Here is a 5,574-nt window from a genome sequence, read left to right as displayed (position 1 = left end):
TGTCTCACGTATTAGATTATGCTTAAGATACGAATGAGCAGTCAGAACAAAGCCTCAATACGGTGTTCCCGTGTTGTTTGTGGCTGCCTTGTCTTTTGCACAGATTAAAAGACAAGGCAGCCATCGAATAGGGCCTGATTGTTCCTACTTGGTCAGCCGAGGAGCAAGGGGGGGGGGCAAGCGTCTCAACCAAGCAAAGCTCACCATGGGGAAGGTGGCTATGCCAACTAGGCTGATGCCCTGCTCCTGCAGTGATGGATAATCATACACTGGTTTCTCTTCATAATGTACAAGTCTTTCGCCTTTTGCTAAAGACTTCCGTGGAGAGCAGCACTAATGAGTTGTTTCTATTTTTGGCAGGCTTTAACTTTGCGGGTGAAGCCCTTTCTGTCTGTGCAAAAGAAATCTTGTTACTGTGCAGAGTGACTTCTCTGAGTAGAGTCGCCTTACTTGTTGCGACTGTGCCGATGTTTGAAGCTGGAGTGCAAAGTTGTTGCTTGAATGGTGCTCGCTGGAGCGTGTGGTAGTGTAAAGTTATACCATTTAAAAGGGCTGAAGAGTGCTCAGTGCAGCGGGTGGGCGGAGGTGCAAAGTGACACTATGGCCATAAAAAGAACACCGCTACAAGTGCGCATTGTGCCAGGAAGGGCCCTCGGACGTGAACCAGTGGACAGATATCGCTTCTCGGCCTTTTGGCTAAGATCAAGTGTAGTATCTGTTCTTATCAGTTTAATATGTGATATGTCTATGCAAGGACTACATATTAAATGGATTTTTATCAATAGGAGTTGAAAAAGGAGCTTGCTCCGTTCACTCCAAGCATCGACCCGGTACTGCAGTGCCGCTGGGAACGGTGCGCTCTCCTCTGCTCTTGTGAAAAAGCAAACAGCGGTGCAGGATGGAAGTTTCTTTTAATCTGCTGAGAAAAGAGAGTGAATGCAAAGCAGACTTTAACACGGCTCTGGGAGCGAGCCGAGTGCGGGCTAACCAGGAGAATTGCTTGAAAGAAACGCGACACCGAATGAGCGGTCAGAACAAAGCCTCAATACGGTGTTCCTGTGGTGTTTTTATAAAATGCGGTGTAAAAAAAGGTGTGAATGCCCCATAGAAAACTAAAAGGTGGAGCGGAAGTGTTCGGCTGCAAGAAGGTGTGAATGTCCGACTATATTTGGTGAAAAGCAGGTGAAGCAAGGTCTGAATGCCCAACCTTACATCATCAAAAGCGAGATCAGAGGTTTTTGGCTGCAAGAAGGCCATAGTTTGCCAAAAGGGGGCGGAGGTCTTCGGATGCAAGTGGGTGTGAATATCCCACCATACAAGTATGGTGGAGAGGAAGCTGTGAATGGCCGACCATAGTTTGCAAAAAGCGGGTGAGAAAAGGTGCGAATGTCCAACCATACATGATCAAAACAGGGAGCGGAGGTGTTTGGCTGCGACAAGGTGTGAATGTCCACCCATAATTAATGAAAAGCGGGCAACAAGTAGGTTCGAATGCCCAACCATACATCATCAAAAGCAGGAGTGGATGTGTTCGGCTACAAGAAGGTTTGTATGTCCGAGCATAGTTTGTAAAAAGCGGGTAAGAAAAGGTTCGAATGGCCGAACATACACCATCAAAAGAGGGAGCGGAGGTGTTCCGCTGTAAGACGGTGTGAATGTCCGACCATAGTTGGTAAAAAGTGGGTATGAAAAGGTTCGAATGCCCAAATTCGGCTGCAAAAAACTGTGTTCGGCTGCAAAAAGGTGTGAATGTTCGACTAAATTTTGTAAAAAGCGGGTAAGACAAGGTGCGAATGCCTGACAATGTATGATCAAAAGCGGGAGCGGAGGTGTTCAGCTGCAAGAAGGTCTAAATGTCCATTTTTAATTAATAGAAAACATGAAAGAAAATTTTCGAAAATCAATCCGCACATGATCATAAGTGGGAGAGGAGGTGTTCAGCTGCAAGAAGGTGTGAATGTCCTACCATAATTGCTGAAAAATGTGTTAGAAACGGTAAGAATGCCGGACCATACATCATCAAAAGCTAAAGAGGTGGTGTTCGGCTGCAAGTAGGTGTGAATGTCTGACTAAAGTTCAAATATATTAACAAAAGCGGGAGGAGAGGTCTTCGGATGAGTGGTCGAGAATTTCCAACCATAATCTATAAAATGCGGTGAAAAAAAAAGGTGTGATAGATACCTAAAAGGTGGAGCGGAAGTGTTCGGCTGCAAGAAGGTGTGAATGTTATATATATAGTTGGTGAAAAGCAGGAAAAGCAAGGTCTGAATGCCCAATCTTACATAATCAAAAGCGAGATCAGAGGTGTTTGGCGGCAAGAAAACGGGTAAGGTGTGAATGACCGACTAAATATCAACAAAAGTGGGGGCGGAGGTCTTCGGATGCAAGTGGGTGTGAATATCCCACCATACAAGTATGGTGGAGAGGAAGCTGTGAATGGCCGACCATAGTTTGCAAAAAGCGGGTGAGAAAAGGTGCGAATGTCCAACCATACATGATCAAAACAGGGAGCGGAGGTGTTTGGCTGCGACAAGGTGTGAATATCCACCCATAATTAATGAAAAGCGGGCAACAAGTAGGTTCGAATGCCCAACCATACATCAACAAAAGCAGGAGTGGATGTGTTTGGCTACAAGAAGGTTTGAATGTCCGAGCATAGTTTGTAAAAAGCGGGTAAGAAAAGGTGCGAATGCCTGAACATACACCATCAAAAGAGGGAGCGGAGGTGTTCCGCTGAAAGACGGTGTGAATGTCCGAACATAGTTGGTAAAAAGCGGGTAAGAAAAGGTTCGAATGCCCGAATATATACCATCAAAAGCGGAAGCGGAGGTGTTCGGCTGTAAGAAGTTGTGAACGTCCGACCAAAGTTTGTAAAAAGCAGTTAAGAAAAGGTTCGAATATCCAACCAAACATAATCAAAAGTGGGAGCAGAGCTGTTCGACTGCAAGTAGGTGTGAATGTCCACCCATAATTCCTGAAAAATGGGTAAGAAAAGGTGCGAATGCCCAACCATACATCATCAAAAGAAGAAGTGGATGTGTTCTGCTACAAGAAGGTTTGAATGTCCGACCATAGTTTGTAAAAAGTTGGTAAGAAAAAGTTCGAATGCCCGAACATACACCATCAAAAGAGGGAGCGGAGGTGTTCCGCTGTAAGATGCTGCGAATGTCCGACCATAGTTGGTAAAAAGCGGGTAAGAAAAGGTTAAAAAACCCGACTGTACACAATCAATAGCGGAAGCGGAGTTGTTCGGCTACAAGAAGGTGTGAAAGTCCACCAATAATTACTGAAAAATGGGTAAGAAAAGGTGTGAATGCCCAACTATACATCATCAAAAGCAGAAGTGGATGTGTTCGGCCACAAGAACGTTTGAATGTCCGAGCATAGTTTGTAAAAGGCAGGTAAGAAAAGGTTCGAATGCCTGTACATACACAATCAAAAGAGGGAGCGGAGGTGTTTCGCTGCAAGAAGGTGTGAATGTCCACCCATAATTAATGAAAAGCGGGCAACAAGTAGGTTCGAATGCCCAACCATACATCATCAAAAGTAGGAGTGGATGTGTTCGGCTACAAGAAGGTTTGTATGTCCGAGCATAGTTTGTAAAAAGCGGGTAAGAAAAGGTTCGAATGCCCGAACATACACCATCAAAAGAGGGAGCGGAGGTGTTCCGCTGTAAGACGGTGTGAATGTCCGACCATAGTTGGTAAAAAGTGGGTATGAAAAGGTTCGAATGCCCAAATTCGGCTGCAAAAAACTGTGTTCGGCTGCAAAAAGGTGTGAATGTTCGACTAAATTTTGTAAAAAGCGGGTAAGACAAGGTGCGAATGCCTGACAATGTATGATCAAAAGCGGGAGCGGAGGTGTTCAGCTGCAAGAAGGTCTAAATGTCCATTTTTAATTAATAGAAAACATGAAAGAAAATTTTCGAAAATCAATCCGCACATGATCATAAGTGGGAGAGGAGGTGTTCAGCTGCAAGAAGGTGTGAATGTCCTACCATAATTGCTGAAAAATGTGTTAGAAACGGTAAGAATGCCGGACCATACATCATCAAAAGCTAAAGAGGTGGTGTTCGGCTGCAAGTAGGTGTGAATGTCTGACTAAAGTTCAAATATATTAACAAAAGCAGGAGGAGAGGTCTTCGGATGAGTGGTCGAGAATTTCCAACCATAATCTATAAAATGCGGTGAAAAAAAAAGGTGTGATAGATACCTAAAAGGTGGAGCGGAAGTGTTCGGCTGCAAGAAGGTGTGAATGTTATATATATAGTTGGTGAAAAGCAGGAAAAGCAAGGTCTGAATGCCCAATCTTACATAATCAAAAGCGAGATCAGAGGTGTTTGGCGGCAAGAAAACGGGTAAGGTGTGAATGACCGACTAAATATCAACAAAAGTGGGGGCGGAGGTCTTCGGATGCAAGTGGGTGTGAATATCCCACCATACAAGTATGGTGGAGAGGAAGCTGTGAATGGCCGACCATAGTAAAAGGCGGGTGAGAGAAGGTGCGAATGTCAAACCATACATAATCAAAACAGGGAGCGGAGGTGTTCTGCTGTAAGAAGGTGTGAATGTCCAACCATAGTTGGTAAAAAGCGGGTAAGAAAAGGTTAAAATACCCGACTGTACACAATCAATAGCGGGAGCGGAGTTGTTTGGCTACTAAAAGGTGTTAAAGTCCGACCATGGTTTGTAAAAAGCGGGTAAGAAAAGGTGCGAATGTCCGACAATGTATGATCAAAAGAGGGAGTGGAAGTTTTCGGCTGCAAGAAGGTCTGAATGTCCAACCATAATTTGTAAAAACCGGGGAAGAAAAGGCTCGAAAGCCCGACTATACACCATCAAAAGTGGGAGCGGAGGTGTTCAGCTGCAAGACGGTCTGAATGTCCATCAATAATTGCTAGAAAACATGAAAGAAAATTTTCGAATATCAAACTGCACATGATCATAAGCGGGAGAGGAGGTGTTCAGCTGCAAGAAGGTGTGAATGTCTACCCATAATTACTGAAAAAAGGGTAAGAAAAGGTGCGAATGCCTAACCATACATCATCAAAAGAGGGAGCGGAGGTGTTCCGCTGTAAGACGGTGTGAATGTCCGACCATAGATGGTAAAAAGCGGGTAAGAAAAGGTTAAATTACCCGACTGTACACAATCAAAAGAGGGAGCGGAGTTGTTCAGCTAAGAGAAGGTGTGAAAGTCCAACCTTGGTTTGTAAAAAGCGGGTAAGAAAAAGTTCGTATGCCCGAATATACACCATCAAAAGCGGAAGCGGAGGTGTTCGGCTGCAAGATATTGTGAACGTCCGATCAAAGTTTGTAAAAAGCAGTTAAGAAAAGGTTCGAATATCTAACCAAACATAATCAAAAGCGGGAGCAGAGCTGTTCGACTGGAAGTAGGTGTGAATGTCAGATCATAATTTGCAAAAAGCTGATGAGAAAGGGTGAGAATGCCCGACTATACACCATCAAATGCGGTAGCGGAGTTGTTCGGCTGCAAGTAGGTGTGAATCTCCAACCATAATTGCTGAAAAATGTGTTAGAAAAGGTAAAAATGCCGGTCCATACATCATCAAAATCG

At 44.3% G+C, this 5,574-nt stretch overlaps 2 non-coding genes across 2 annotated transcripts; both read left to right on the top strand.

Moving 5' to 3' along the window:
- The first annotated feature begins 264 nt into the window (after window positions 1-264).
- LOC140288172 (U5 spliceosomal RNA) lies at window positions 265-378 on the top strand. The gene has a single exon (XR_011912053.1). It is a non-coding gene; the product is annotated as a U5 spliceosomal RNA (small nuclear RNA).
- A 298-nt stretch (window positions 379-676) lies between these two features.
- On the top strand, window positions 677-864 carry LOC140288167 (U2 spliceosomal RNA). Its single transcript, XR_011912052.1, has one exon. It is a non-coding gene; the product is annotated as a U2 spliceosomal RNA (small nuclear RNA).
- Window positions 865-5,574: the final 4,710 nt, after the last annotated feature.

This window comes from Leuresthes tenuis, unplaced genomic scaffold (assembly GCF_036924035.1).
Source record: "Leuresthes tenuis unplaced genomic scaffold, fLeuTen1.0.hap1 SCAF_242, whole genome shotgun sequence".
Taxonomy (NCBI): Eukaryota; Metazoa; Chordata; class Actinopteri; order Atheriniformes; family Atherinopsidae; genus Leuresthes; species Leuresthes tenuis.
This window is presented reverse-complemented; position numbering and strand designations above follow the sequence as displayed.